General features: G+C 45.5%; 1 long non-coding RNA gene across 1 annotated transcript in view; it reads left to right on the forward strand.

Annotated features, from left to right (window-relative positions):
* LOC141051259 (uncharacterized) overlaps nucleotides 1-12,535 on the forward strand; it is a 153,040-nt gene extending 140,505 nt beyond the window's left edge. Inside the window, exons 2-3 of the long non-coding RNA XR_012220609.1 lie at nucleotides 8,763-9,119; nucleotides 12,445-12,535. This is a non-coding gene — a long non-coding RNA (uncharacterized lncRNA). The remainder of the gene's footprint in view (nucleotides 1-8,762; nucleotides 9,120-12,444) is intronic.
* The last annotated feature ends 229 nt before the right edge of the window (nucleotides 12,536-12,764 follow it).

Raw genomic sequence — 12,764 nt, forward strand, 5'->3', positions numbered from 1 at the left:
TCCTCCTCACAAAGTGTCCCCTGCCTAGACCTTTGTGAGGGACCACGTTGCGCAGACTGTCCAGAAGCAGATGGCATTTGTGACTCCTCATCCTCCACCTCTGCCAAAACCTCGTCCCTTAGTGCTTGCAGTGTTTTTTGAAGCAGGCAGATAAGGGGGACAGTCATGCTGACTAGTGCATCATCTGCACTCGCCATCCGCGTGGAATCATCAAAGGCACGCAAAACTTGGCAGATGTCCTTCATAGTGGCCCACTCTGTGGTGCTGAAGTGTGACCGGCGCACAGTGCGACTTGTTTGCGCCTGATGCAGCTGGTACTCCATTACTGTTGCCTGCTGCTCACACAACCACTCCAACATATGTAACGTTGAATTCCACCTGGTGGGGAGGTCACATATGATGCGATGTTCCGGAAGGCGGAATCGGCGTTGCAGAGCTGCAATGTGCGATCTTTCCATGCTGGAACGCCGCAAGTGAGCGCACTCTATGCGGACCTTATGCAGCAGTGCATCAAGATCCGGATAGTCCCTCAGAAAGCTCTGCATGACCAAGTTCAGCACATGTGTCAGACAAGGTATGTGAGTGAGGTTGCCTAGGCCCAGAGCTGCCACCAGATTTCGGCCATTGTCACACACTACCAAGCCTGGCTGGAGATTCGCTGGCACAAACCACACGTCGCTCTCCTGCTTGATGGCATTCCAGAGCTCCTGCGCTGTGTGGCTTCGATTCCCCAAAGAAATTAATTTCAGTACGGCCTGTTGAACTTTGGCCACAGCTGTGCTCATATCGGTCGTAACAGGCTCCTGCTGCGCTGATTCTGAGGAACTTGAGTATGAGGATGAGTCAATGTGTACAGACTGGATTCCTGCAATCCTTGGAGTTGGCAGAACACGTACAGCGTCACTCTCCAGATCTATACCCGGCTCCACAACATTGACCCAATGGGCAGTGAGAGAAAGGTATCGTCCCTGTCCATGGTTACTGGTCCACGCATCGGTGGTCAGGTGGACATTGCTACTGACGGTGTTTAGTAGCGCATGTTTTATTTTTCCCTCCACATGCTTTTGCAGGGCAGGGACGGCTTGCCTGCTGAAATAAAAGCGGCTGGGCATGGTGTATTGTGGGACTGGCAATGCCATGAAGTTCCGGAAGGTGTCAGTCTCCACCAGCCTGAATGACAGCATTTCAAGGGCCAGTAGTTAGGCAATGCCAGCATTCATGTGCTCGGGGATGGTTTGCCGAGTATGGCCGCCTTTTCTCCCATGCCTGTGCTACCGATGGCTGTACAGTGGCCTGGGAGTGTGAGGATGACTGGGGACGTGGTGCTGTGGGAGGAATGTCACTGGGTCTCTGGACAACAGTGCTAGAGGTTCTTCCATGGCGATCCGTGAGGAAGCCGAACCAGCTGTGTGTGAGCTGGAGGAAGAGGCACCAACACGAGATGAAGAGGTGGTAGGTGGTGCTGTAGGTTGGCCTACGTCTTCAGTGTGTCTTTGTAACTCCAACACGTGCTTGACCCGCACATGTTTCCACATATTTGTGGTATTGAGGCTGCTGACACTTTTCCCTCTTTTGACTTTCTGATGACTGTTGCCTGATAAAACTGGGGGATGCTGGGTCACTGGTGCCCGCAGCAGGCACAGAATCCCCACGTCCTCTCCCTACTGAATCCCCACGTCCTCTCCCTGCTGCAACTCCACGCCCATGACCACGTGCCTTACTCCCTGCCTTCTTTATCTTGGTAGACTGATAAAGATAGGCAGAAAAGTAAAAAAGGGGGGATTAGTGTGCTTATTCCTGAACAGCTGCTAACAGATGAGAAACTGGGTCTGAGCAGAAAAAGTAAATTAATGTGCATGCAAAATGTAATTGCATATGAACACTTGACCTTTACACAGAGAAAACCAAAAGCAAAACACAAAACAAATATCCTGGAATAAAAAAGTAAAAAAATATATTGCAAAAATTGCATGAAGGTAGTAATAATAGTAATAATAAGGGTATTTAGTTAACATAATTTTGATCAAAATAATGTAGAAGCCATCCCGCCACGTCACGGCAACCCTTGTGGGACAGTCCTAACTCTTGTATTTAAAACCTTTCCACTTGTCAAGTGACGTAAATGTGATCAAAATTATGTTAACTAAATACCCTTATTATTACTATTATTACTACCTTCATGCAATTTTTGCAATATATTTTTTTACTTTTTTATTCCAGGATATTTGTTTTGTGTTTTTGCTTTTGGTTTTCACAGCTGCTAACAGGTATAAGAAACACTAATTTTATAAAGTGTGTGGACTGCACTTTAATATGAGCTACTGTGGCCTACACAACTGTAAGGTGGAGTGTTTGGTGAACTTTTTTTCCAAAAAAAAAATAAGGATGTGACAGATGTGAAAGGGATAGTATCACAAACTTTTTGGAGCTATTACAATGCAGGAAGGTAACCTACAATGCAATAGATGAGGCTCCAAAAAATAGGGTAATACTAATCTGGCTGGGCCTGCAGGGCACAAGCCAGCAAAAAGGCTCCTCTATCTACTCCTATATAGTGTTTGCAACCAACCAATATAGATGGATACGGATGGAAGCACACTAATATAGGAGAAAAAAATCAGGAAAAATGAGCTGCAAAAAATCAAAAAAAGGACTACGTATGAGGCAGTGACGCATGCTGAGCGGACTACAACCAGACGTGGCTGCAGAACACACTACAACGTGAGCTGCACTCACACACAGAGACCTCACAGACAGCCGTGAACAGTGCAGAGAACTGGGCACTAGCACTGAAAGGCTGCAGAAAGGCTCCGCTGTCTACTCCTATAGTGTTTGCAACCAATGTAGATGGATACGGATGGATGAACACTAATAGGAGAATTAATGAAAAATGAGCAGCAATAAAACAAAAATAAATATGTATGAGGCAGTGACGCACGCTGAGCGGCCTACAACCAGACGTGGCTGAAGGACACATTACACAGCATGAGCTGCACTCACACAGCCCTTGTAGACAGCTGTGAACAGCGGAATATTACCTCAGCTCCCAACTTTTTTGAGCCTCTGGAACCACCCGAGCCATAGATGCCACCCCCTGAGCCCATGGAGGTGTCTCGCACCGTTCTCGAGGCATGTCCGGCACAAGACTCCATTTGCGGTTACCGTTGTCAACATGCTGTTGCTCCAGACAACAGCGCCCCGCAATGGACAAACTCTGTGCCACCGGGTAAGACCTTTGTCCCTCATCACCTTCGGCCGAGGGTTCTCGCGTGGGCACACGCTTCCAGGAGGGGTGGTCACTGCGGCTATATGCAGACCACTAAACTCCTGGCTAGGTCTTATTGGTGGCCGCACAGGGCTCGGGATGTAAAAAAATATATTCGTGCCTGTGCCTTTTGTTCATGGGATAGCCTCTCCAAATGGAAAGTGGCGACGCCCGCCGACACACGGCGGCATCCCACTTTAACTTCTGCTCCCATTGTCTCCCATGTGTCCCTTCTTAAACCTGGTGATCTTGCCATCCCTGATGCCTTCCGCGTGTCCTGGGTTTCATTGTCACCTACCCGGACATCAGACTTGCCTTCGGACTAGTCTGAGACCTACACCACTAATAGGCACAAGTTGGCAGGTCGGAAGTCTCATAGAGGGGGGTCCCTAGTAGGGGGGATAATGTTAGCAGTCAGGATTCTGCGGTCGCTATGCAGGAATCCAGACCCTCACATTCTGTAGTCTCCTGCTGTTTGTCTACTGCAGAGGGGATTGCAGAGGAGATTGCCTTGCAGCAAATCTCTCCAGAGGCTACGTCCTTCCATCCACCTTCTGAGCACACTCATGAGACGATCTCCCATTGGAGATTGGGAGTCATGTGCTCAGGTCCCGCTCCAGATCTCATTGGTCCATCTCGGAGATCTGGAAGCTTCCGGAAGGTCCCGGCTGCTATAAAAAGCGCGCATGTCTGTTCCGCCATGTGCTAGTATAGACCATATTTGCTGCTGTGTGAATGACTATGAATGCATGATTCTGGTGAATGACTCATTTGAAACCCCTTTGATATTATGCTTGTGTGAGGGATTGAGTTCAGTATCATCGCCTGCGCCAGCGCACCTCTGCTTCATTGTCCACAGCTGCTAGCGTCCGACATTGCGCTTGCGTCTAGCATTGTCGTTTAGCGGCAGTGTCCTACTTAGCAGCCCACTTAAGCGTTCGCGGCTGCGACGCTACACACACGGTAGGTCTAGAAGGACTTAGTACCGCCATCTTGGCTATTCCTGTGACCCTATACCATGTGTGTAAACTACTCTGAGTATTTGTGACCTTAACAGGCTCAGCTCTTTTGTTTATGTTCATAGGCATCTCTGTGATTTAACAGAGATTGCTCTGTGCACTTGGGTGACGGTTAACCCTATGCACAATACCGCCATATTGCTTCTGCCACCACTTAGCAGCGGTTATTTCACCTACTGCACGGTGGACCCCGAGCGGCGAACGCACTTTATTTATATTTTTTATTTAGTGCGTTCTGCCATTCCTAACACCGGTAGCTGGTTGGCGGCTGCCAACTTTATCATGGACCCCCACTGAGGTCTCACTCTTTTGGGAAAATGCTGCCGAAAATATGTCTCTGGCATGGTCGTTACTTGCGACCCCGTATCTACTAGACATCGTACGGCATGGCCTTTGACCTCTGCCCATACCACTGGACACTGCGCGATCAGGTCTTCGTGACTTCCACCACCCCGTGTGGTGGGCTCTGGCGCCGAGCAGCGTCCCCCCAGCTCAGGGTTCTCTGATTTTATTGGCCAGCGGGGCAGGTTCCTCCTGCAACGTGGGCACTCTCGGGTGGAGTGTCCCAATGCTCCACAATCGTAACAGGTGAGTGGTCATGGGAACCAACTCTGGTGAAGGCCGCGATGGTTCATGCCTTCTCTGCCCGGCCCCAGCCGACTTCTTGTGGCCTCTTTTTTTGCTTCGGCCAATTCGCCCTTAATACTTTGTATCTCTTGCTTCATCTCTTGTACCCAGTGGGGATCACCCAGGGCGCTTACGGATGCTTTGATACTCCGAGCCATCCCCACAGGGACCGTCACCCCTTGCACCTGTTCCTGAACACGTGCCTCCTTTCCAATCTCTGAAAAGGTCAGATGCAGGTCCACTCGCACCCGCTCTCGCAGAGCCTGTTTCGTCAGGGTGTCTTGTAGCCTGGTCACTAAAAGGTCATGTAATGTTACGTCCATGGTCCCCACTCCGACCCCATCCTTCCTTTTAATGGCTTCAAACAATTACTGCAAAACATTCATATATTGCGTCAATGTTTCCCCCTCTTTCTGCATGCGACTAAACATCGAGGTTCTCAGTTCTCCCACATCCGTCGGGTCCCCATGGGTCTCCTCTAAGATCTGTAACACCCGGGTGAAGGTGTTTTGCTGTCCCGGGGGCCTCAACATTACAGAATCCCGGGCCTCCCCATCCAGCGCCATTAGGGCCACTTCTGCCTCCAGGTCAGGGGTCAGCGGATGCATCCTAAATAGCCCTCGCATTCACTCCGTCCAGCTTCACAGCATAGTATTGCTGCCGGAGAACCAGGGTAGGTTGCTCAGCATAGCCCCCAAGGAAAGGCTGGGCCGGGGCCCACCATTGCACCCCTGGCCCACACCATCTCCATTCACCCTCGGAGACTGCATCCTGCCGACTACGCCAAATGTAGTACTCGCAGGTACACGGGATGCAGTGACGAGACGCGAGTCGGTTTGATCTTTAAGGTGTAACTTTTATATAGATAAAGTAGATGCCTATAGGGCTATCTTGAGCGACCAAAACAAGCTAACAATAATTGTCCTCACAGCGAACAAGACAAGAATACACTAGCAATGCGAACACGACTAACCCGGCAAAGACCGGTCACTATAGGGCCGCGGTATGGCCGTCTACGGATCCTTAACTACAACGTGTGACTTATCCTCTCTGACGTCTGGCAGGTGCTGTTCGTTGATGCTTCGGCGTTTCAGCCACTGGGCCCAGCCGACGAGGATCTGGTGAAGACTTCGGGTGTTCCTACACCCCAGTGAAGTTGAGGCACAGCAGGCCTCTGGTGGGTTTCCCTGCGAGGCGCCTCCTGGCAGGGATGATGTGGCGATGCCCGGGGACCAGGCAATGGAGGCCGCAGGCCGGAGCAGAGCTGCGGGTGCCACGAAAGGCAGCGGGTAGGTCACAGCTGCGGGCTGGAGTGAGGCGGTGACTGCGGACGGCAGCAGACAGGCCGCAGCCACGGGCTAGAATATGGCGGTAGCGGCCGCAGGCTGGGGCGAGGACGGGCGGGCGGTGTCCCTCTGCTGATTGGCGCAGTGCTGTCTCCCTCCTGTCGGTGGTGAGTCCCTCTTCCGTCCTTTCAGGGCTTTAGCTCCCCCTGAGGTTCTCTGGCTCCCTCTCACGTCCTTGCTGCTTCTCTGCTGCTCCGTCATCTGATGCTTACTTTCGTCCCCCGCCCTTTTGTACTGTCTCTGCGGTCCGTCCTCTAGTTTATGTCCCCCAGAAACAGTCCCCCTAGGAACCTTGGTGATGGCCCCCTTGGTTCCGGCCCAGACACACGCAGGGGACTCCTCCTCCTACACCAAGTAATTATCCAGAGGTAAGTGTTCACACTAGGCAGTTATGTCAGGGACCCATTCGATGGGATCACCTTGACGCTGGTGAATGGGCTGACATTTTTTGGCCAAATTTTGAACTAAGCATCTCAAGTGTTTTTCCTAAATTTCAAAAGCCGTTACGCTATTCACACTTCATGTACTTCACATTGACATGCCTTAATGCAATTGAGTGCAACCATTTCCTCATTTTTGATATGTAAGCTGTTTTTTGGTATGCACTTGATCAGACTAGTTCTTGATGTGCCGTCCGTTTTCTGTTACACATATACTAACTACAGTTGTGGCCAAAAGTATTGACACCCCTGCAATTCTGTCAGATAATACTCAGTTTCTTCCTGAAAATGATTGCAATCACAAATTCTTTGGTATTATTATCTTCATTTAATTTGTCTTAAATGAAAAAACACAAAAGAGAATGAAGCAAAAAGCAAAACATTGATCATTTCACACAAAACTCCAAAAATAGGCCAGACAAAAGTTTTGGCACCCTCAGCCTAATACTTGGTTGCACAACCTTTAGCTAAAATAACTGCGACCAATCGCTTCCGGTAACCATCAATGAGTTTCTTACAATGCTCTGCTGGAATGTTAAACCATTCTTCTTTGGCAAACTGCTCCAGGTCCCTGATATTTGAAGGGTGTCTTCTCCAAACTGCCATTTTTAGATCTCAACACAGGTGTTCTATGGGATTCAGGTCTGGACTCATTGCTGGCCACCTTAGAAGTCTCCAGTGCTTTCTTTCAAACCATTTTCTAGTGCTTTTTGAAGTGTGTTTTGGGTCATTGTCCTGCTGGAAGACCCATGACCTCTGAGGGAGACCCAGCTTTCTCACACTGGGCCCTACATTATGCTGCAAAATTTGTTGGTAGTCTTCAGACTTCATAATGCCATGCACACGGTCAAGCAGTCCAATGCTAGAGGCAGCAAAGCAACCCCAAAACATCAGGGAACCTCCGCCATGTTTACCTGTAGGGACCGTGTTTTTTCTTTGAATGCCTCTTTTTTTCTCCTGTAAACTCTATGTTGATGCCTTTGCCCAAAAAGCTCTACTTTTGTCTCATCTGGCCAGAAACATTCTTCCAAAACGCTTTAGGCTTTTTCAGGTAAGTTTTGGCAAACTCCAGCCTGGCTTTTTTATGTCTCGGGGTAAGAAGTGGAGTCTTCCTGGGTCTTCTACCATACAGTCCCTTTTCATTCAGATGCCGACGGATAGTACAGGTTGACACTGTTGTACCCTCAGACTGCAGGGCAGCTTGAACTTGTTTGGATGTTAGTCGAGTTCTTTATCCAACATCCGCACAATCTTGCGTTGAAATCTCTTGTCAATTTTTCTTTTCCGTCCACATCTAGGGTGGTTAGCCGTAGTGCCATGGGCTTTAAATTTCTTGATGACACTTCGCATGGTAGACACAGGAACATTCAGGTCTTTGGAGATGGACTTGTAGCCTTGAGATTGCTCATGCTTCCTCACAATTTGGTTTCTCAAGTCCTCAGACAGTTCTTTGGTCTTCTTTCTTTTCTCCATGCTCAATGTGGTACACACAAGGACACAGGACAGAGGTTGAGTCACCTTTAATCCATGTCAACTGGCTGCAAGTGTGATTTAGTTATTGCCAACACCTGTTAGGTACTACAGGTAAGTTACAGGGGATGTTAATTACACAAATTAGAGAAGCATCACATGATTTTTCGAACAGTGCCAATACTTTTGTCCACCCTCTTTTTTATGTTTGGTGTGGAATTATATCCAATTTGGCTTTAGGACAATTCTTTTTGTGTTTTTTCATTTAAGACAAATTAAATGAAGATAATAATAACTAAGAATTTTTGTTTGCAATCATTTTCAGGAAGAAACTGAGTACTATCTGAGAGAATTGCAGGGGTGTCAATACTTTTGGCAAAACAACTGTAGACATATGTCCCTTTTGGCAAACAATGATACATACATGTCTAGGGGTGCATCAAGCATATGCATTTTGATTTTTTTCTGATTCATATAATAGAAGAATATTAGATAATTGCAGTATATACTATTCTCTAATGCACAAAGGGGGGTCACTTAAAATCAGCTTCTACCTTAGCTATTTTTTTTAATTTTCCTCAATTTCTTTCTGCAGATTCCTCTGTATGTGACATCAATTGCGTACGCAAGTATCATACAGAACTCTTTCTTCTCCTGGAAAATGTTGAAGGCGCTATAAAAAATATCCTTGATTCAGAAAACCACAAGAGAATGATTAATGATATCTTCAAAGAAATACGGTTGGAAACTTGTTACATGTACATCGATGCTCAAGCAATGTCTGAATTAAGACATATTTGTGAAGAGTTTGTTAAACTTACGGAAGATGGGTTAATAACGAAGACATTTTTTATAGAAAATATGACTAACGACGACCCAATGAGAATCGTACATGTAATAATAAACGGCTTCAAATTGAAAATTCATGAACGACAGGGAAAGAAAAAAGAAGGTAAGAATTAATAATGAGAGCAGAAAATTCAAAGATTGTGCAGTCAACTGGCGCCAGGTAGGGGCCGCTATGATTTTGGTATGGGGTCATCTCTATACTGTATATGGTAATCACCTGATTCTATCACCTACATTGCATATTAAAAAAACGTTACATTCCTATTTCATGATTTGCACACTGTTGATAAATATCATATTATCACATTACAAGATAATAGCAGTTTAGTCGTTTATTTAGAACCGTCACCGATGAGACAGAAACGAAAACTACTACTACTTCATATAATACACTGAATATCCATTATATTTTATTGGCAGCATGTTGTTTTTAGTTATTTTGTAATTTGGTGCTGCATGGAAATTTAACATTGTTGCCAAGTTCTTGATATTGTTCAATCATTCCATACAAGGAGGAATATTTCTGTGTTAAACAGTTGACATCTGACTATAACAGCAGTGATCGGTAAAAGCTCCAGTCACTACATTTAATTATTATTATTATTATTAATATTTATATAGCGCCATTGATTCCATGGTGCTGTACATGAGAAGGGGTTACATACAATTTACAGATGTCAATTACAGTAACAAACTAACAATCACAGACTGATAAAGAGAAAACAAGCGCGGGGGGGGCAGACATAGGGCTTCACCTGGTATAAATCAATTAAAATATAAAAGTACTCTGGAGTACTCACCCTTTATGGGTTGTGTTCAGACACAACCACTCTCAACGTTTATTGCAGTCATATAGCTGCTGCAGAGCTCGTGCAGGTGGACAGCGTCCACTAGGTATCATAAGTTGAGGATCCAAGAAAAGCACTTCTGAGCATCTGCGCTGCTTTAGTGATAAGAATTCTTCAGAAATCCATATAAATCTTTCAAGTTCTTTATTATATGTACTACAGAAACAAGTTGTAGTACATATAATAAAGAACTTGAAAGATTTATATGGATTTCTGAAGAATTCTTATCACTAAAGCAGCGCGGATGCTCAGAAGTGCTTTTCTTGGATCCTCAACTTATGAGACTGATATAGAGGGGAGAAAGGACCCTGCCCTTTCAGGCTTACATTTAATCAATTAAATGCTGCTATCTGTAACATTTAAGTCACAAAATCCAGGTAGTGGAATTTTTTTGTGCATCCATTGCTCTCCAGTTACACGATCACAAGATGCCAATGGATGCCATGGCAGCCAGACGCTTACTTAACGCCCCCTTGGTTGCCTTCTCAATACTTCTCTGAAGCCCATCCACAGCTTGTACTTCATAATAAACCATCATTTTGCCTATATACTGTTATATGGCAGTATATAGAACAGGCAATCAAAGGATCACAGAATCAAGTCTGTTAAGGGGTCTAAAAAAATTAAGTAAAAAAAATTATGGATGTAAATATAAACATATTTGATATCACTGCATTAGTGAGATCTATAAATATAAAATTATTGAACCCAGTTGGTAACTGTAGTAATGAAAGAAAAATGAATAGACAATTGTCATGACTCTGGACAAGATGTTTCCACCTCCATCCTGGTCAGGTCAGGCTTAATTTTAGTCTGTCTCTCTTTGGTTCTGGGGCGGCTATTTAATGTTGGCAGTACCTGGATTTAGTGTCGGTGATACTTCCGTATACACAGTTAGTGGTTGCTGACCCAGGTGACTCATCCTTAAACGTGTGCCTCTGTGCTTGTGTGCTTTGCTGTGTATGACCTGGTTTGTCCCCTGACTTCTGCCTCTGTATCCTGTTTTGTACTGCTCTGTCCTTCCTGGTTATCTGACCCCCTTGGCTTGTCCCCGTTTATTGTTTGTCTTGTCCCTAGGTACTGTGTGTTCCTCTGGCTTCTGACTCTGGGCTCTCCTTGACCATGTGCGGTGGCTCCGCCCCCTGGTCACATGATCGCTTAGTGCCAGGTCCTTTGCTCACTGCACTAGTCTTAGGTCCTTGCGCACTGCGTGCCTTTTGCCTGCAATCCCTGCAGTCATTCACACGCCCCCTGATAGCGGCCCCTAGGCAGCGCTAGTGACACCTTAGGTGTCATTACAACAGTATTGCCGTTTTCCATTAGCTGCAACTTTCCAAAGACAGCTATCAGAAATGGTCAAAATGTTGTATACAAGACAAAATGTTTTCAATGAAAATACCTGCTCATCACACAAAAAAACAAGCCCAGCGCAGCTTCATCAACTGAAAGATTAAAAAGTCTTTTCACATTTCTGATCTTTTTTCCACCATTTACCGTATATAACTAGAGTATAAGTCGAGTTTTTCAGGACATTTTTTTTGCGCTGAAAACACCCCTCTCAGCTTATACTTGAGTGAGGGTCCCAGAAGATGGAGGGGGAGCGGCAGTGGCAGAGCAGCGGGTCACAGGAGGCAGGATCCAGCTGCTGCGGCTAATCCCTGTGCCCTCTGCTAAAGAGAAATGAATACTCACTCACTGGCAGTGAATATTCATTTTTTCTGTAATAGCAGGCACAATAGTTACAGCCACGGGCTTCCAGCAGCTGCTGGGCAGTCATGTGTGCCCACTACTTAAAAGAAATGAATATTCACTACTCTCCACTCAAATGAAAGTCAGCTGCAGGAACCGAATGGCTGCAGATGACACTGTGTGTGCTACTAAATAGCAATGTATATTCACTGCCCTCCATGCACATAGTCCCAGCATGGTGAACAGTGAGTATTCCGACAGCTGTGCTATGCTTGTAAGCAGCACATGGCATTTTTATGGAGGCCATGCATGCAAAGATAGGGATAAAGAGCCATGCATACCAGCATAGGAATGAGGAGCCATGCACACCAGGATAGGTATGAAGGGACAATGCAAACCCAGCTTATACTTGAGTCAATAGGTTTTCCCAGTTTTTTTGTGGTAAAATTAGGTGCCTCAGTTTATACTTGAGTATATACGGTAAATACAAAAACCTGGAGAATAATTTTACCAAATATTTTTTAGTGCACAAAGAATTTTTACCATTTCAGTGCACTTGGATTTTTCCCCATTTTCAACTGTATTATATGGTAAATATTAATGGTATCTTACAAAACTATTACTCATCCAGTAAAACACAAGCTCTCTTACAGTGATCTTGATGGAAAAATAAAAGAGTTATGGCTCTTGGAAGGGGGGGGATAAATAGTTTGATAATGTAAATTTGCTGCCTCTGGAAGTGTTAATATTCATTATTATCACACTGACAACCTATGGAAATATTCTAACAAAAGGAAGCTGTAAAAAGTGGATGAAGCCTTTAATGTTTTTATTAATATTGAGGTTACACTACAGAAGAGATTTCTAATGATATTTTTATTCTTTTTTCAGTGATCCGTATTATGGAGGAACTGGAAAACAACAATTGCATGTCGGCTTAGCATATCAGTTTATACAATGAGAATAAAGATCATGAAGCATTTTCATTTGTGTAATTATTTTATTTTTCCAACACTGTAATTACTGTTTTATCTGACACACAAAACAGGTTCTGAATTATAGATTTCTACCTAATTTCCTGGACTTTTTATGCCTCTGACGTCACTGTGCGCCTCGCCATTGCAATGTACGTGGTGAAGTCAAAACGTTACGATGTGTGTTTTCAGTGATATCTGAGGGATACTCTGTGTTGGAGGCCCAGGAGTAGAATA

This window comes from Dendrobates tinctorius, unplaced genomic scaffold (assembly GCF_039654945.1).
Source record: "Dendrobates tinctorius isolate UK_male_01 unplaced genomic scaffold, ASM3965494v1 ptg000156l, whole genome shotgun sequence".
Lineage (NCBI taxonomy): Eukaryota > Metazoa > Chordata > Amphibia > Anura > Dendrobatidae > Dendrobates > Dendrobates tinctorius.